This window comes from Scophthalmus maximus, chromosome 7, assembly GCF_022379125.1.
Source record: "Scophthalmus maximus strain ysfricsl-2021 chromosome 7, ASM2237912v1, whole genome shotgun sequence".
In the NCBI taxonomy this organism is placed as follows: Eukaryota; Metazoa; Chordata; class Actinopteri; order Pleuronectiformes; family Scophthalmidae; genus Scophthalmus; species Scophthalmus maximus.
This window is the reverse complement of record NC_061521.1, coordinates 8,273,221-8,293,841: the sequence shown is the minus strand read 5'-3', so window position 1 is coordinate 8,293,841 and position 20,621 is coordinate 8,273,221. Positions and strand designations below refer to the sequence as shown.

General features: G+C 40.1%; 1 protein-coding gene and 1 long non-coding RNA gene across 6 annotated transcripts in view; one reads left to right on the top strand and one right to left on the bottom strand.

Annotated features, from left to right (window-relative positions):
• The window catches only part of lingo1a (leucine rich repeat and Ig domain containing 1a), a 110,867-nt gene that overhangs the window by 65,703 nt on the left and 24,543 nt on the right, over positions 1-20,621 (top strand). The window contains exon 1 of one of the 5 annotated variants that reach the window (XM_035642793.2): positions 19,184-19,507. The exons of 3 other annotated variants lie outside the window; for them this stretch is intronic. The gene's annotated coding sequence lies outside the window, so the exon portion shown is untranslated. Of the gene's footprint in view, positions 1-19,183; positions 19,964-20,621 lie in introns of those variants that run through there. One more of the 5 variants, XM_035642790.2, reaches the window with a different exon arrangement.
• The window catches only part of LOC118315483, a 179,651-nt gene continuing 168,257 nt past the window's right edge, over positions 9,228-20,621 (bottom strand). The window contains exons 3-5 of the long non-coding RNA XR_004794863.2: positions 14,605-14,944; positions 10,462-10,641; positions 9,228-9,509 (exon numbers count right to left, since the gene is read on the bottom strand). This is a non-coding gene — a long non-coding RNA (uncharacterized LOC118315483). The remainder of the gene's footprint in view (positions 9,510-10,461; positions 10,642-14,604; positions 14,945-20,621) is intronic.

Sequence of the window (20,621 nt, the reverse complement as noted above, 5' to 3'; positions counted from 1 at the left end):
ATTATCAGATACATTTAGAAAAAATGGGGATTATTAGCAGGATTAGAATTTCAAACTAATGTAAAAATTTGATTTGGACAGGTGCACCGCCAGCCAGGAACCCAGAGAGAGCGTCACTCAGAGAGAGAGAGAGAGAGAGAGAGAGAGAGATTATGCACAGCGGAGCCGTGACTCAAAATAAAGAACGATATACTGTGATATATTTGTAATAACAAACTACTTCAAATTGAAAAGTCTACTGCATCTCTCTCTCTCTCTCATCCCCTGTTTCAATGCCATTTAGACGGGTCACAACACTTAAAGAGAGGCTTGAATATTTAGCAATTTATACAGTTTCAAATAAAGACACAAGGTCTTCTTTTGATTCTGGAGCAGCAGTTTTTAATAACAAATCCACACAAATATATTTTATGAATCAGTCAATAGCAATAGGTTTATGATGCTCACAGCACAAGAGAAAATACGCACAGAGCTGCTATTTGAAAATGTGCAATTTGGAATTGTTTTTGGAAGCAATTTGAATCATAAACGATATTGATTATTCAGCATTTGCATACTGAAGACAAAGAGTCCCTTATTGTCTATGTGCAATGATATTCATGTGTCCAATGAAGCATAAGCATCCACCCATTGGAAACAACAAGCAGCCACTTGTAATTGGAAAAAGTGAAAGAACAAAAAGAAAAGCAAAAGCACTGACATGAATGTAAAAGTGTAGTTATAATCTTTCATCTAGCAGATGGCATAAGGCTTTGGATTTGGATATAATCCAAATATTGCTTTTTTTTAAAAAAGCAACATTTTTATTGCTTATCAGAAACTTGGACACTTCCTGTCGTTTTCTTCCCCGTTTCACTGTCTTTGCTCAGAAGCCAATTGTGCGACGGTAATAATCTTCCGTGCAGAAACACAGTGAGCGGTACATCGTAAGTTACATTGATTAGACAATGAGTTTTAGTAATCAAATTATTCAAATTACTCAAGGAATCGTTTCAGCCCTAGTCACCTGGCACGTCAATGATTCAGGAAGCTTTTTGTAGAGCACATTGAACTTGACGTGTGTGGCAATTACAAAATGTATTTTTTTTACCTTAATTAAAGCGCCATCATGTGGCCAATTTGGATAATTGGTTTTAGAAGCTAGGCCACATCAATTTCGGTTATTGTGCAATGTATCGTAGTTTTGGCTTATTCCAGCTCACGGGAATTTGAGGTGACGCAGAACGAGGATATTAATGATTGCTGTGGATTATTACAAAAACAATAGGGTTTTACCTCTGTCGGGGTTTGAACCCTACTATTACTATTACTTTCAGAGTGAAACTGCATTGTTCAGGGTTTTTCCTAGTTTTAATCACCAGCACCCAAAACCCATGGTTCTCTGCAACATCACCAAACTCCATCTTTATCATTGCTTGAGACCCCTGCAGAAAGAGTTTGCATCATTCATTTTTTGTTAAACTCTTGAATTATACATCACATGCAATGTTTACAGACACAAAACTATTGGTTTGGCCTATGGTAGAAACTAGCAGCATATAGCAAAATCCCTTTTGCCCTGTACCTGGTCTGGTATAGCCTGCTTAAGTCCAAAAAGCATTTAATAATTCATATATACTAATAAACACACACCAATAACAACAAAAGTATTTTTAGCTGTAAAACATTATACAGCACTGTTGCAGGGCGACACAGCATGTGTCATTGTACACACCTAGCTGAGAGCCCACCTTGCAAAATCAATCGTTCAGGAGACCTTTTAATACTGCTGCTTCCCTGTGGCATTGGCTCATCTCCAGCTGGGAGCAGCAAGTGTTTATTGGCTTTGGTATCAGTAGGATACTTGTGGTGGCCTGACTCACCATTAATTCTGAGATTCCTGCCAAGGCTGTGTCAAGCCGTTCTTTGACTAGAAACTAGAAACTCCTCATTGTCTTGTGTGAGGCTCCTCAATAGAGCGAAGCACCTTTATAACCCTGGAATAGCCATGTCTTTTGTCCCCCATGAATTAGAATTTCAAAGTATTGATAAGATCAAATACAGTAACTGACTATAAAGAGATAATATATTTAATAGCATATGTCTCTTTGTGTGCGATTTAATTCAATTAAATTGCATTTGTATAGTGCCAAATCACAACATGCATTATCTCAAGGCACTTAACATAGTGAGGTACGTAGGGGGTACATAGGGGGGACGTTGCTCAGTGTCTTAAATGTGGAGATGGAGTCTGCCTCCCTGGTTCCAGAGGAGAGGAGCCTGGTGGCTGAAGGCTCTGCCTCCCATTCTACTCTCACAGACTCTGGGAACCACAAGTAGTCCTGGGTTTACAGAGCCAAGTGATCTATTGGGATAATATGGAATTATGAGCTCTGTAAGATATGATGGAGCCTGATTATTAAGGGCTTTGTGGACGAGGAGCAGGATTTAAAAATCTATTCAGATTTTAATAGGGAGACAATGCAGAGATGCTAACACTGGAGAAATATGATCTCTTTTTGTAGTCCCCCCCCCCCCCCCCCCCCTACGACCCTTAAATGGATAAAGCGGTAGACGATGGATGGATGGATGGATGGAAGTAACAAATACATGGACTAGTTTTCAGTTTTCTTTTGAGATGGGATGTTTCTAATGTGCTTGATATTGCGCTGATGGAAAAAGCTGTCTTAGTGACTTGTTTTAAATGTGAGTCAAAGGGCATGTCCCTGGCCAAAAATAACTCCAATTACTTTAATGACTTATCATGCCAGGAAGATAAATATTGGCACTCTGTTTTAGTATTTACACTAATTGGTCAGATGAGGCAGTTTAATTATAGGTCAAAACTTTTAAAATTGAAAGGCCCTAACCCTCTTAGTCAAATATATTTCCCAGATTGGCATGAATTAAGTTAATTCATGCCATCTCTGCATCATAATGTGATGATTATAATATCAGCACTGAATGAAATTTGACAGACTGCTCAAAATGTCTGCAATTATGCCTTTAAAGCACCTTTATAATAACACATTAATATAACTTTTTTTAAATTCTTTCTATGTTACAGTACATGTAATCTCTCCAGTGCAACATATCAGTCATTTTCTCCCTTTCGTTTAACTTCCATGCATTCCCAGTCTCCTAAGAGAAAATCCATCACTTGTGGAGGATGACATGCTTTTCTCAGATGGGTATAACTTCGTCTTTCGCATTGAGATAGAGCCTTAAGTATCATAGGTGCAATTTGAGGAGCAGAAATGGGGCAATAGTTACATGGCTTCCTTTACTCAGTCTCGGCATGTAATTATTGTTCAATCATCATTCAGTGTGAACCATGATTATATTAATGAAATCCAGCACCACAGGGGTCTGCATGTGTGGTAGACGTAACCGACCAGGTCATTAATCGCTATTCTGTGGCAGGACTAAGTTATTATCTGCTAGATCCTGCCACAGTGAGAGGCTTTTACATTTGACAACACATGCTGTCCAAACTACTACTTTGGTAAACATCAGTTCACACAAAAGAACACCCAAAACTGTACTCATGGGAAAAAGCATACAGTTAAAGTCAAAACCAATATGCCATGCATCAGCAATTTTGAAAAATTAAGTACAATGTGTAATGTAAATATAATGCAAAGTGCATTTCTCTGCATGTTTCTCCAGGGACATTTTATGGCCCATCATTAAACTGCAGTAATAAACTGTATTTGAACAGATGCAATGCATTCATTTGCTATGGTGCTACATAAAGACTGAATATGCTTGCCAAATTTTGCACTGAGAATTAATAAAGCTGAATGTCAGACAGAATGAAATAATACACTATTGCATTAGTTCATCTCCTGTTGATATAGACCATGTCATTCCTCTCTTGCCTCTTTTATAAACTGCCTGCCCACCTGTATGGTCAGTAGCCTCTCACTGTTAAGATGTGTATATAAGTTGTTTCCACTTGGTCCTTGCTTTGTTTAGTGAAAATGTTGCCTGTGGTTGGGTTGGCACCCTTTATTATACAGTATATTCTGTGACACTGCATGTTATACTCTCATTAAAATCTAGGAAAAATAAGGTGTCTCCTTTGCATTATAAGAAGACTTACCCGCACGCTCCTGATTTACCACTTTGTGTTTGTTTTCGTTTATTTTCCAATGATGAGAAAGAGATCTTGATCCCAATTACGTGCACGGATAAACAAAATCATCATTCAGTCATTTATGCAGTTCACAGTTTGTGTTTTAACACTTTGTGGCCCTACTTTCTGCAGTTTAGCCGCAGTCAAACACAAAGAAGTGAATATTTTTCTTGACAGGAACCATTGGGAGGGAAAATCAATTAAGAACATGAGGACACAGCACACACACTGTGAAATTTCACCGATCACATCAACTGTTACCTCAAGAAACTTGCACATTTCTGTAGGAATCACAATCACAACAGACTACACTTGTTTCAAAGTTACTGTCGGTGCAAGTGGCTACATATTATTCTATGAATAATATGAGACAGACTCCATTAACAGCCATTTTTTTAAGTTTTAAGTGACATCATCATCCCCACAAGTGAGCAATGCCAGGCAAAAGCCTCTCCTCCTCTGACATTGGGCTATATTGGTCCCTCTGATTGGAGTGGAAATGAATACATCAGAAACTTGGGGCAGGGGCGGGGGTCAAAATGAAGCTCCCTGTATTGTTTCTGGCTAAGCCCTGCTCAGTGTGGTTAAGTTCAGCTTCCTGTAATTACCAGATGAAGAGCAGCGTCCTCTTTGACAAGTCCCAGTAGCCAATTCTGCATTGGCTTTTCAGCACGCACGCACGCACACACACACACACACACACACACAAACACAGGGGACAGGCATGTTGCTCTGAGCCACACATTGAGAAATGGTCACAACCCTGGAACAAATAAAGCCGTCCAATAGAGAGCAAGTATTTTCCCCACCCGATAATTGCCTCAGAAGCCGCATGGAAATAATGAGATTCTGCTGACACAATGCAGTGGCCAGACTGAATTCTATATGCAGTATATTGTATCCAGCCTTAGCACAGTGTGCTTCTCTCTCTCTCTCTCTCTCTCTCTCTCTCTCTCTCTCTCTCTCTCTCTCTCTCTCTCTCTCTCTCTCTCTCTCTCTCTCTCTCTCTCTCTCTCTCTCTCTCTCTCCCTCTCTCTGTGTATTTCCAAACATTTACGTTTTTGCCATTTGCCTCGCCAGGGTACACAGGTTGAAGAGGTTAAATGGTTTTATTTGCTGCTGCCTGTTTGCTCTCCTCAATTCCTATCTTCATGCTCCTGTGAAATTGCTGTTGTATCATAGAGATATTTATCCCCTGAAAAGCAACTGGGAAAGAACGTTACTATAACAGATTTCCTCTTAGTTCTTTTACGGAACAAAGTGACACAAGCAACCCACTACAGGACATGAAGTAAAACTTGAACATTAAAAGATGTACTAAACACGTTTACTCTTTTTTTTTATCTCGTAAAAAATTTTTTTGCTGTTTACTTCAGCAGTATGTTTTAGATAAATTGACTGATAGTTCAACATCTGCACAAGGACGGGAGAAAAACACTAACCTCTAATGTGAAGGCTGGAACTGCTTCTCATTGGCGAGGTGTCTGATCATGATGATGATTGTTGCACTGAGCTTTGAGCTCATCATGGCTTTGCAGCTCTATGACTTTGTGCTATAGGTTCTCTGGCACATCAGCTGGTTCCTCTGTAGGGCATCCCAATAGCCGAATGGTAGGGCTCTGACCTCATAGGGGCATTCGCTGTGCGTAGCAGGTCCTCCGATTGAGTCCCGGCCGGACAAACTATTTACTGTGAGTCATTCCCCTACTCTCACTATGTCACATCTCTCTCCTTCACTATCTCTGCTGAATAAAGGTGATAAATGCCGAAAAGTGAACTTTTAAACGTCCTGAAACCTCTTGCCAAATTCATGAAGGAGTTGAACAAACTCACTAGCATATTCGGATGTCACAGCAGGCTTTTTGTTCTTGCAGAGTAGGAAAATGCACCATGTTTGTGCTCATGGCGAATTTTTACTTTTTCCAAAGCTAGCAGATCTGCAGCAGCAAGAAGGCACCCCTCCTTACGTTGAACGAGGTTTCAGCCTCTGAGCTATTAGATCGCTCACCACAAAACTCACCTGCATGACATTGTCTCTGTCAGAAAGCGTTCTTGTTGGGCACACAAACTCTGCTGAAATATGGTGACTTCATCCAAGCACGTTTGTCTCATCATCCAAACACACTGGATGCTTTGCAAGGACGATTTATTATGTTTTCAGTTGTAATGACACTATAGATTGGCCCTTTTCATCACTGAAACCGCAGTTGCACTGGCTTTTCAAGATATATCTTGTCCAAATCTCTTGGAAAGCACAACATTCAGTAGCCAAAAGCCAGAGGAGCCCCCCCTGAAGGACATGAAGGAGTTATTCTAATATTTTATTTTATTTCCCTCTATCATGGAAAATGTTAATTGTTGACATGATAATTATTTTTGTATTACAGAGTTGCCTTTTTTGTATTTATGAATTGTCTCGAGGGCCATATACGGCCTGGAGGCCGGAGGTTTCCCACCCCTGAGTTACATGAAAAAAAATCGACACTCTGCTAAGCAAGTATGCTGGCTGATATATGCTGTTCTTGCATATAATTTATCAACTTCTTTTTAATCAAGCAGTTCTCAATAGTTCTTGGTTCTTATGAAGGCAGCAGGGGACTGAAGTGAATAGTTTCTGTCCCTCAGTCAGAAAGTAAGGGCTCAAGCCTAAGCATCAGCAAGCATCTGCGCTGCTAAGTGTGCCATGGAGATCAATAAAATACTAATACTATTACTATCAAATTATTATTTATTTGGAGAGGAGTAAGTTCAATATTCCTGTCAATAAGATGATACTTTTAACACTTGTAACACTTCTGTTTACAGCTGTAAAAAAATATTCTCTCTGGTATGATTATATAAAAAAAAAATTGTGTTCTCAGTTTGGTAAAGTCAACTTGTTTTTGTTATAAACATTTCCAGCAAATGTAGCTCTGTTTGACTGTGTTCCTGACAGACTTTGGATCACAGTAGGTTGTCCGTGCTGGAATGCATATTGTTGTAAATCAAACAATACAAGGGCTGTGGATTTTGTTTGAATTCAATACATGTGATTAATAAGCCATTCACCGTGGTGTGTTGTGCTAAACTCAGATAGCAGCCAGTAGATTTCAAGCAAGGTCAAAATAGAAAATACCCAGAGACTTTTCAAGATTAAACAATGAGATTAAAACCAAGATGCAGATGAGTAAATCCTTATATAATTGCAGAATCTTAAAAGGCAATCAACAATGATCACATATGTTGTAAAATGCCCATAACGGCCTCCTGAGGGGTCAAGTATACTTCCAACAATATCTGATTTGTTGGTGGCTGGTAGCTTTGCCTTCGTTAACACCAATGATTTTTTGGCATGCTCTATAAAAGATTTTCTGTCTGCTGCTGATGGTTGAATCAGCCATGGTTTCATTTCCAAGACATTGAAACTTTCCGATTCCCCCTTTCTCTTGTGCTCCGAGCAGCTTGAGCTGAGAGGTCAAGGTATGGTGGTTGTCTCCTTGCTCTTGTCTTCCACCAACTGAGAAGCAGTACTGACAAACCCAGCTCTCTGGGCATTACTAGGTGCTTTGTGTTGTTGTAATTGCTCTTTGCATTTAGATTTACCTTGGTGAATTTTCATACCACTTTTGTTCTTCAATACACCATCTTCACAACATCTTCACTGTCCTGTCCTGCCACATCCAATCCTGTGGTTCTTATACCATTGTCGGGGTCTTTGGATGTGTGATCTATCCTCAATGGGAGATTACCCCTCGCCCCCCTCCTCAATCTGCCTAGGGGTATTATCCTTGTTTGGAGAGCAGAACACAACACAACAGTACAGGTTAACTGTAAAAGCTACAGAAAATACACTGTTGTAAAATCAAATCAAATATTATATACAAAAGTTATTGGATGTTAGGCATACTACAATACTTCTCTCAAACTGTTTCTCTAGAAAATGAAATTGAAGAAAAGTATTTTTATGGAGTTGTTAAGTAAACTTTTTTGCCATGCCATCATAGTCCCTCGCCTAAAGGTGATGCTGCAGGCACCTCCGCAACACTACTTCCAGCATCTATCACCTCTTCCCGACATTATTCTGAAGAGACATCAAGCTCTGTCTTCTCCGTTTTTTGATGTGTGATTATTTTGTGTAGTTGTTATTTATTATATATTGTGCTTTAATTTTATTTCTCTAAAATCTCGCCTTGGGCTCCAACATTGCCAGGGCCCGATTCAAAGCAACCACTCCAGTATGAAGTGAATTTTTAACCCTGAATCAGGGTTGTGGTGCTTTAACTGTGATCACAGTGATCTTATAGAGAAGATAGAAATATGTGGTGGAAGGTGACTGTTGTTAGAAGTGTGGGAGGGTATATTCACTGGAAGCAGCACATATCACTGCAGACCCAGCTGGATGTGTGGAAAGCAATTATTCCATTTTTACCCAGCGCCAATTGCAACGTGGCACACTGTTATGGTTGCAAGCTCAGTATTTTACCTTTTAAATGGCAATTTTATTTGTTTAGAGGACACTGCCAGCTTGGAAATAAATGTGAATTGCTGCATGTTCTATATTGTATAAATAGAACAGAATAGCAATACACAGCTCATCATTTCTTCTTTCTTGCTAACCTTATATTTAATTGTATTAATAGATTGTCATTGTCTAATATATACCTGGTCCCACATTTCAAATTGGTGTTTCCAGTCCTCCACAATTAATTTTAATACATTAAAGTAGAAGCAGGCAGGGTTTTGTGCTACATGAAAGTGGTTTATTTTGCCAACCCTATAAACCTGAATTGACAGAATGGGAACAGTCTTGGTCCAAGTCACCACCTTGTTTGAATGAGGATGCATGCCTGTAGCTGTGGGCAAGGTCAAACATTTTTACTGTGTAATGTGTGAGTGGTTCAAAAGTAATTTGTTTAGCATTTGGTTATCATGAATGTGTTCTACTAATAAAACAAATTATATCTAAAGAATTCAGATTCCAATGCCCTAGTGGAGCTCTACTGCACAGCAAATGGCAAACAGGTTTGTCGAAGACAATCTATTATGTTGGAAAGCAATGTTCAAGAAAGGCGGGTGAAATTTAGATTAAAAACACAAAAGGACTTTGGATTCCAGTGTTAGTGTTGATTTATTCAATTTCAGTTGAATTCAATACATTGATTTATCTTTCTGGTATAGTATATAGTGAGACAGTATGGGTCAACTGATGATTTTGAGGGGAATATATCCTACACAAAACAGAACAAACAGAAAAGGATCACAGCGTTCCCCTGGGGTAGATGCAAATGTGGCTGAATAGGCAGTTTTTCCAAAGGATTTCAGGTATATTCCTTTCCTAACATTATTTATCAAAACCGATACTGATATAGCTTCTGATTGTGCTTCTTTCTTTTGTTATCTCTTTCTCTTGTATCTGTGAATCCAAAAATGAATTTAATCAGAAACAGTATAGGATGATTACTGAAAGTGTTCCTATGAATTCCCTTTTTGGACGAAATAAACCTTTTTCATCTGTTTTTAAGTAATATTCCTCATATAAATTGCCTCGTCATTTTTCCATGACTCAGATATTTTAGTGGCAATATTAAATACATGAATAGCATTAGGAGTGCAGGCAGTGGAAAATAAGCCAGAGGCACTGATCCTCTATGAGTATTTTAATGTATGTTACATCAGCAAAATCCAGTGACACTGACCATCTACATCTTTGTAAGAAGCCTCTGTGAAGTGCAAAGTGACTTCATCGTGTTGTGTTCATATTGTAAGAGCAGTCCTGCATCTATCAGTTGAAAGAAGTTACACGTTTCACAATGGATAGTTTTTGCTGCTACAGCTAGCATTGTATTAGTTCCCTAACACTTTGGAGAGTGTAATGGTGATTTGTAGCTTTCCCTACTAGTTTTACTTCAATTTTAACTCATCAAATATTCTTGCTGAACGATGAAGCTTAATATCAAATAGGAAAGAATACAACAGAGACCTAAATGTATGTCTGTTCATCATAAACATAAATTTAGAAACTGAAGAGAAAATAAGATTTTAACTTTCACAGCATGCAATCACTCAACGGATTGACATGGATTTGGCCGACAACAATTTACTAAAGCCATCATGGCAGCTATAAAATGATTGAAATCTCTCTACCCTTTGGAATGGTGTGGTGTTGGTGAGGAGAGCGGTTGACCCCGAAACCACTTGAAATAGTGATTACTCTACCAGTGTACACCACTCCCAATACCACTCCCTCACACCCTTTTACTGTCTGAAAACAAAAGGATGTGATTTGATTCAGGGCCAGATTAGATTTTTGTGTGTGTGTGTGTGTGTGTGTGTGTGTGTGTGTGTGTGTGTGTGTGTGTGTTTACCTGTGTGCTCATATGTTCACGTCGCAGTAACTGTGAGTTCTCCCATGCACACATTTGTGTGGGTCTGCATTGTACAGAGATCGAGGGGTGGCAACATCTTTTACAAGGAGCTCTAGTGTCAGGAAGCCATTGTCTGTGTGGTGCAATGACAGGCGAGTAGCTCTGGCGATGGATGGTGCCCTGCAGATGAAAAAAATAAATACAAATGGAACCAGAGGCCATGAGCAGAATATCTGCAGGGGTCTCAGGCCCTACTCCTAATAGTTTGTCTATGGGGAAATACATTTTCACATTTGTCTTGTTGGCAAAATGAAAACCAAAATGGCTTTGCAAGATAAAGTAGCATCTACATTTGTTGACCACTAAATGTATGATCGGACTTACATATTGCCAAACCCTTTCGATTTGATGAATGGATGGGTCAAGCTCCAGGGAGGTTCTTGCATATACATTTACTTAGATCTTGAATATTTATTTTAACTAACTACATACAACATACAATGTTATGTGTCCTGGATCCTGGGCTAAAATGGTTGAATTATCCTTTTGCCAAAGAATGTCCAAGTTCTGCATACAGATTAATGCTGGTAAATGAGTATTTGCAAATACAGTTACCATATTCATTTTGTTTGATAAACTAATGAGGCAAAGTGTACAAATGCACAACAAGGCAGATGTTTTTTTTGCAACCATTAAAATGTGGATTTGTAAATTGTCTTGCCTTTGGTAAAATTTGCCATTAGGCTTGCAGATATGCATGGTGCAAGCAACTAAACAGCTATGTTGGTCATATGAGGCCTGGGGCTAGCTTTGTGTTGTTGTTTTAAAGTTAAGTTTTTGCCATTCTGGCATTTCTGTACACCTTAAAAACTTCAGAAAGTCAGTAAACACCCCAGGACGTTAAATTGTCAGAAGGAAGCAGACAAGGAGAGCTTACATGTTTAAAATATGACCACAGAGGCCCAATAAATTGATTTATCAAAAATACAACATACATTTTATAAGAGTACAGAAAAACTTGGCTGACTGTTGGTGACGAGTCTTAAAAATTCAACATTTTTCAGCTGCAGATAAGTATACTGAGGTAAATAAGGCTTTCGAGTCTTTATTCTATTGAATGCTAAGATTCAAATACTGTGATTTAGACAGTGCCCCCACATTATTACTCAAGGCTGATGCATCTGATAAGAAATATTTTTTTCTTCTAATGAGTGGAAATCATATTTTTTAAATATCTTCTATTTTGTGTATTTTGATGCTTTACTCTGATTTTGGGCTTTTTTCTGGGAACGACCAATGTTTTTCCTGATAATTACGGACTCAGATTAATCCAGTTGCAAGCTATTTTGTCTCTGAACTGAAAGTATTTGATGATGACTGGGTGGAAATACATATAAGCTTTTTAATTCTGTTTTGTTTAACATCTAATCTTACATCTATGAGAAAACGCCATCTTAATTGTACAGTGTGGCAATAAATCCATCATCCTGTGTAGTCATTTCATTATTTCAAGAACCCATCCCAATCTTTCAAGTGACTCTTATCAGGAGAAAAAAATACTTTTAATTGTATGCAGATGAAGCATTATTCTATATTCCTGACATTTAATACATTGCCACATGTTCTTATCAGAATACCCATATGCCCTTTGAATATTAAGGCTAGAAAGGGTGCCATGTTGTTCTTGAAACTAACTATTGGTCATGCAGTATTCAATTATTGGAAGTTTCAGCTTATGGCACACCGACTTGGTTTAGTCACTGTATACCATGAAAGACTTCAGAATTGACTATTATCTCCTTTCAAGTTAAAAAATAAAAAAAATCAGGGTCTAGTAACAAATACAGTATATTCTTGTTGCTGTCATCATTCTATGACCAAATGGCTTCAGAGAAACTAAGGAATCTGTTGATAAATTACGACTGAGGCTCGATGTGAGTGGACTCTCATCTGGTTAGGTTCTAAATAAAGTTCTTGTTGTTGATTGAGCAGTAAGGTGAATTTTCTTATTTAATTAACTTGTGCCTGTTCAGGAAGTTGAAGGATGCTATCATGTCCCCAATGAAGAGAAATTTTGTGTACTAAAAATGCAGTAGAAATCAGTTATAATGTTGAATATGAGAAGGCAAATTGAAGAGGATTATGCAGTTCCATTTGGGCCTCAGTGTTGAATAAGCCCCGGCATTCAAAGACATTGTGTTTTGTTCAAGGGTGGAAGTGACTTTGCCAAGACATTGTGAGATAAGAGGCTAACTGTTATTAGTTTAATGGAAATGATAGTCTGCCTAAAGCACTGTGTGCAAGTGGCAAAGGAGCATCATTTTTCTTTGCAGTCTTTCTTGCCCAGGACTGAGGCTGAGTAGGAGTGAGATAGCGGCCACCTCCGATCGTTTTGTGGTAAATCTAAACCAGTGAAAACAAAGTGTTGCTCATTTGACCACTGGCCTAACACAGCTATGTCCAAGTTGCTGCACTTTGTGTAAATAAGACCCATTTGTATCCCTCTAAAATCCAGGATAGATTATTGTTGGGTAGAAAGTCTATTGAAGGATATATTCCTCATTAGAAAATAGACGTGTACCCCTAACAATCTGATATTAGGTGAGGATTCCTGTGCAACACTTGCGTAAGAGGTACAGTAGAATTAAAAGCTAGTTAGACTTCTGTCTTAAGTGTTTTCCAATGTAAAAGCTCCTGTATAATGATCTCTTTTGCCATGATTATGGGTACTAACATGATGGGTAATTAGCTGCTCATTGTGCATATTTTCTCATCTTTAGAACCATCACAAAGCCTGTGCCCTGGTGTACTGCCACTGTCTCAAACAGATTGCCATGGTCTTGATGACTGTCATTACCACGGCGGTTCAACACCTTTGCAACATCACGGTCTTGAACTGCTTCATTTAAATAGCTTTTATCCGAGGATGCCACACTGCAAAATGACCACCTCAGAAACCACATGCAGTCACTGAGCAATATCCTTTACAGTATAAGAGGATGTTATTGGTAAGTATGACTATTGGATTTTGAGCCTGCATTTGTGTGGGTTATGCATCTGCAAGGATAAACCCAGATGTCTTTAATGCCACAGTCAGTTCCATGCACATTTGGTTGCTGCTTGCAAGCCCGTATTATAATGCTTATTCAGGACCTTGGCAATTCAAAGCCCATTGCAGGTAGTTTTCCCCCTCCATCCTCACCAAATACACTCCTTTCCATTTCCTCTGCACCAGGCATTTCACACAGCAGTATAGTAATACACATCAGGGCAAATGAGTGACTGTGAGGGTGAGAGTGAGTGACAATGATTGAGTCAACGTGTGTGTGTGTGTGTGTGTGTGTGTGTGTGTGTGTGTGTGTGTGTGTGTGTGTGTGTTAAAATACAATTGATAAAAATACTAGTGTTCAAGGTAAACTAGGTTACAAAACATAGGAAAGAAAAAGTGATGACTGAAGTTTCATAGACAAGTGTGACTCTACTTATACAATAACGTTCCCATAAAGCAAAATTGATGAGACTCCAATCGATCTAATCCAATTAATGAAGCAGTACGTTGCCTGTCTGTATGCACACTGATCACGTCAAGTGGATTCGATACAAAAAAGCGTCATGCAGGAAATCTTCACATGTTTGTGTGCACACACGTTCATACAGTGGGAGTAGAGAGAGCGGAAGAATGAGTCTTTGCCAGGAAACCCACAAAGCGGTACAAGTGTTGTTCAGAAATGTAATAAGTGCCTGTGCTACTAAAGTATATTTAATTTAAAGGTCAGGAGGATAGACATGTTGCAAGATGGTGGTGAAATAGAGGCTTTTAGGGAGACACTGCTAAAAAGGCCACCGGGGGCAGAGCACAGAAAGATTGATTGGCCATGTTGTCGCCCTGCATGGGATACTTGTGGAAAATTAAACTTTTTCCAGGTTTTAATTTAACCTACAAATAAATACTAATAAGAGCTTCCACGCTGTCAAATGTTATTTAAAAATGATGCATAGATTCAATGCTGGCAGATCCCTTCAGTAGTGAGAATATTTGTGCTCATGTTTACATATTGGCACAGGTGTGAGAATGTCTTTCAATGCCTGATTGTGACTTTGACATCCACCTGTCAGGCATGAATATTTCTGAAACTGACAGACCTTGGAAAAATTATGTGGACATCACTCTTGCAGGTCATATTTAGCCGCTCACATCCATGAGCAGAACATCTGGGTCTTCTCCCTCTGTCTGCGTTGCTGCTGCAGGAACTGGGGCTGTTCTGTCCTTGTTGTTGACATGGATAAATAAAAAACAGAATGGAAAATAATTTGGCTTTAATGTATCTTGCGTGTGCGGCTGTAGAAAGGGAACTTGACATCCATGTGACTATGGACACCCCCGCCTCAATCTGGTTATGTCCATGGTGGTGAACAGGATAGAAAGCCGGTCTTCTCTTGTATTCCATCCACTTTGAATCAATCACTGCTGCTCTGTATGTTCCTGGAATCACAGCGTACACATAAGCAGCATGAAAAACAATGTATAGCATTCATACTGTACATGCTCATATTATACAGCCTGTTGCAATGCTACTGGGTTTGATCTAGTGCTTAATTGATATAGAGGGGGCTCTCTTTCTGTTAGTTTCACATGCTGATAAAAAGGACAAAATCTAAGTGAGAAAAATGCACACTTGGTTTGGAAGTTGACACATTTATTTAATAGAAGGGGGGGGGTTCTATAGAGCAGATTTTGTGTTTGTTTGTTTTCAGCGGGAGGTTTTGGCTGACTTCCTGTCTTATCAAGAGCTATCCAAATCATGTGCCGAGAGAAAAAAACTGTGCAGTGCTTTGGCTGGGCTGCTGTCACAGCGTGGTGCAAACTGCTGTTTGGACCTAAAACAAAAAAGACTTGCCACAGAAGTTTAAAACTTTCCTGATAAGAGAACTTATTTCTAATGTTGTCCCACCTTCAAAGTGACCCGTCCCCATGTATTAGTGATATAGACACGGTCAAGTGCAGGGCTACTGTGTCTGATGTGCTTTGAATATGTCACTGCATGAAATACCTCATCTCGACTATAGTGATGAGTCTTAAAAATAAATAAATAATAATAATAAGTTTTAATGTTCGTATCTAATCTGGAGACAAGCAATCAACCTAAAGCACCCACATACGAAAGTGTCACCTGCAAATCATGGTAAGATCCAGTCTGTCATGTCTTATTCTAAAATATTTCATATAGGGTGCAAAGTTTATATGGGCAAATACATTCTGCTTTCCCTTTAAGTAGATTTCACTATTGAGTTTCCATTTGTCTCCTCCTTTGGGGAACAAACATTGATTCAGAACATCAGAATTTGATTTGGCAAAGAAGGAAAATGATGGAAGCTGGAGCGAAATAAAACACATTTCCAAACTTTTGGTTGAAAAGTGTCTGTTTTCAAACAGGAGAGTATTGTCATACTGTGGCTGTACTGTATCGGTGCTTTATTAATTCTTAAGTTTATTGTATTTTTAAGAGTATTAATATCCCAATAGGAATGAGCTCATTTGAAATTGAGCCCAATCAATACAGTTTAACTGTAAGAATGACTGCCTCGAAGGTTAGTATGCGAAACCATCCACCCGATGGCTAGCTGATTTGATCGTACAAAACAAATGGCTTTTTTTATCATATCATCCTAGAGTCATTTATCTTTTAGAGTCGACTGTCCATGTGACAGACACTCCTCGCACCCAGTATAACAAAAGATTAAGGACAAGCGTGCGTGCCAGAGTTGAGGAACACAACAGAACAAATTAATTATTGATGGGATGCTTCCAAAGCCCATTGCGTCACTAGGTATCCATTGTTACCTCTGTTGTTGTTTGCAGCTCTTAGCAGGGTAGTGAGGATGGAGAAGAGGCAGGCAGAGCTGCCGACCACAAATTTAGCCCCGCTCTCCTCCCCTCCCCTCCCATGAAGTGCATCCTGTCACGGCTATTTTTTTTTAAAATCTCATTCTCTCTGGGTTTTATTCAACCAGCAACTCTCCAGACACATTTGACTGGTGCAGCTCACATGTGGATAGTGGATGGTTTATTTGGTCTCACACATAAATGACTGAGCACCATCTGATGAGTGTGTCACGTCTTCACATATAAATCATGTTGACGTGCATCAGTAAAGCTTTGAAGACTTATTTTAAATCGGTCAAAATTGTATGTCACATGCATGAGCAGACATAATGTCAGCTGACTGGTAGTCCAGAGTAGTTGTTGAGTTTCACCCTGTATCTGAGTTTAGATCCGGTTGGCAGTATAGTGTACTGATCTGGAAAGAGGAAGCCTGCGTCCCCACCTTAAGGAGCGGTTTCACAGCCAGCCAGTAGAAAACAGATGTAAAATACAGAGAAAATACCATGTACTCGTGGCGAGGTTGCCTTGGCCATGCGTGAACTGATGCTGATGACATTCACATGTAGCTGTGATGCCTGAGTGGTTTGAGTTGCTCGGAGGGTCTCTGCAGAGAAGCTTGAGGATGCAAGAAGGACAGAGACACATTTTAACACTGCTAGACAAATACTTCAGTGGCATTTCCTCCCTGAAACACGATACACGTGATGAAAGCGTGAGAAGAGGTGAAGTAAATGTCCCATTACTCTTGCAACTGTTTGACAACACTAGAGTCACGTAATTTCCAGCTCCTGTTATATATATGAATTTGTTTAAAAAAGGAATCTATCAAAAAGTAAAATAGTACTTAACATTTAATCTAAACAGAGGTATATATATATATATATATATATATATATATATATATATGTATACCTGTCATCTTTCTACTAATGCATTACATAACAGGTTAGAGGTCATTCCAAAAGACTAAAAGCACTTGATAAAAACAGAGCGATAACATTCGTGTGAATTCATCCTCAGTATTGTGTCCTCAGAAATTGAATGGTCTTTGCTACCAGTCCCACAATGCAATGCACGTAACAGATGCTGAAAAGGTACACTTCCCTTACATTACACCTGTCAGCTGGTTTCCATAGAAATGTATCACAAATAACTGCAAAATAATATGTAAATGAATGCAAAGTGAATATTAATAGTTGGTTGATGTGAACAGTGATGATAGAAAATGACTATCTGGAAATCTGAATTTTACTTCTCACAAGACAGATGAAGTAACTTCATGTTTTCTTTAGGGAGGAGTGAGTGAGTAACCGAAGAAAGAGTTTTAGACTAAACAAGAGGCAGCCAGACACAGAGCTAACGCTACAGTTCTTTTGTCTCAGCTGCTAGTTGTTTTTGTTTATATTAAATTTGTTGTTATTTAAAAATATTTGACCTTGGCGTGGGTCTACGTTATAAAACTCTTAAACTTTAAATGGAAATAGTGGTACATGTTACTGGTACATGTTACTGGTGCATGATACTGGTGCATGTTACTGGTGCATGTTACTGGTGCATGTTACTGGTGCATGATACTGGTGCATGATACTGGTGCATGTTACTGGTGCATGATACTGGTGCATGTTACTGGTGCATGATACTGGTGCATGTTACTGGTACATGATACTGGTACATGATACTGGTGCATGTTACTGGTGCATGTTACTGGTGCATGATACTGGTGCATGATACTGGTACATGATACTGGTACATGATACTGGTGCATGTTACTGGTACATGTTACTGGTGCATGATACTGGTGCATGATACTGGTGCATGTTACTGGTGCATGTTACTGGTGCATGATACTGGTGCATGATACTGGTACATGATACTGGTACATGTTACTGGTCCATGTTACTGGTACATGTTACTGGTGCATGATACTGGTACATGTAACTGGTACATGTAACTGGCCTTAGATCTGCAGATTGATTAATTGTCTTCCTCTTGTCTTTCCTAAATCCCTAAATTAATCGATGAAAATACTTTTTAACAACTAAAAATTAATTTAAAAGAAATATGTATAGATATTTAATTTCCTTTCCTTTCATATAGAATCCTATTCTTGTATTGAATTCCTGTTCCACAACGGAGATAACATTAGCCCTCACCCCCTACAACATTCAGCAGATTAATGACTAACTCTCTCAGTCCAGCAGAGGATATAGTGTTAATAAACACCTACAGCATGAAGGAATCCATCAGATATTCTGTCCTCCCACAAACCCTAAAGCCAATCAATGTGTAACATGGCCGGTGATTACAAATGAGTTCTATCATCAGCTGCTGAAATCGACCGGAAGTGCATTTGAAAACTGATCATGAATTGATCCCGGATCTTTCGAGGAGCACGTGAGGCTGCGGTTCCTTCATCATCATATATTTAAGAACAACAAGATGGTGAAACGATAACATCAGAGTCTGTGCCAGTGAAATATTTATTCTTCAATCACTGCCTGATTGTGCCCAGACCACCTTCAGAGTCACGGAGGAGAGACAAAGGATCAGATATGTATCAGATAACGTGCGTGTGTGTGTGCAGTATCTGAAGCCCACAGTGCCATCAGGCACTCAGAAGAGGAACTGCTACTTTCAAAGACTTGAATCTGATTTTATTTCCACATTATGTGCTGAAACATTTGCATGTTGCAGTGGTAGTGTGGGCTTTTTCGGTAGGATATTTTTTTGTTTGTCTGTCATTCAGTTCATCCTCAGCAGACATGTCATCTGTGGGTGTCTCCCTGCACCTGCCTGCGCGTAAACGTTAGCGCGCGGGATGGGAGGCTGAAATCTGGACGGACAAATGTGGACCGATGAGGCTGCCAAAGAAAAACGCGCAGAGTCTAAATACATGCACCAGCGAATGGACAGACTGCGAGCGCACGGCCATCCAACTCATATGAGCAATAATAACGGCGCGAACACGCACACACCCCGCCCACACACACACACACACACACACACACGTGAGTAGGGCACCGGGCAGGGTGCGTTCCGCCGATCATCTCCGTCCCTCCCTCCAGCGGGCAGATCGCCTGTGCCTCCTGACAGTGCAGAGACTGCGAGGCTGTGGAGCGGCTGCATCGGGCGGAGAGGACTGTGCGCCTGCATCGGGGAGCGGTGCGTGGGAGTTGTTTCTCTCTTCTCTACCTGCCATTTGCATTCCGTCGTCTTTATTCTCTGGCATACACTCGATCCCCGGACGAGTCCGGGCGCACTGGGAGTCCCGTTACCGAGTGAGCATCGCGCGCTTTGTGTGTGTGTGTGCGCGCGCGAGAGTGTGTGCGTAAGTGTGTGGGGGGGTTCGCCTGTTTCAACTACAGCTGTCGGATGATCGTATAGCACCGGGGTTGCTGACGTTCGTGGAGACACTCGTTGGAAATCTGCAAGGGACGACCGGCTGTTGTGTATTCTCCTCAGCTTCAGCATCTTTTTGGAGAGACAGAGAGAGAGAGAGAGCTTCCTTTCAAGGCGATGGACTTGAGATAGTGCGTCTCCATTTGCGTCGTGGTGGTTGGGAGTTGCCGTCGGTGAGAAATGCGAAAGGATGCTCGGAAGCAGTGAAGGCTACAGCAGGTGAGTGTCTGTGCTTGATGTGTCCCACCCGTCCTCGGCGTTCCTGCTCCACGTCGCTGCAGTTTGATGAAGGCTGAGGCCACGGTTCTGATAGAATGCAGCTAAAAGCTGCGACTTTGAAGAACACATCTCTCAAACGTGTGGATTATAGTGTGCCAGTGGAGACCAGAGACTTTTCCCCCTAGTAAATGAAATACCCGGAGCTCATTCCATTCCGATGTCCAATCGTCTTCAAATTGTCCTGCAAGTCCGAATTGATTAGGACAGTATCGGGTGACAGGACAGAAAAGGGCACTTGAGTGCGGTTAGGCGCGTCCTCTGCAGGTAAAAGACGCATCTAATCCACGCGGATTCTAAATGAATTTATAGATTTGTTATCGACAATCCCTCTGACCGTATCATCTCATTTTCTGGTCATTTCTCTCTCACTGTGTGTGTGTGTGTGTGTTTTTGCATGCTCACGCGCTCGTCTGGGAGGACGAAGGCTTAAACCATTAATCAAATTTAATTGTCCCACCAGTGTGTGTGTGTGTGTGTGTGTGTGAGAGAGAGAGAGTGAGAGAGTGATGGTGTGTGTGTGTGTGTGTGTGTGTGTGTGTGTGTTGGGGGGGGGGGGGCTTGGATTGAAAAATGTTATCTTAATCTAGCTTTTATTTGA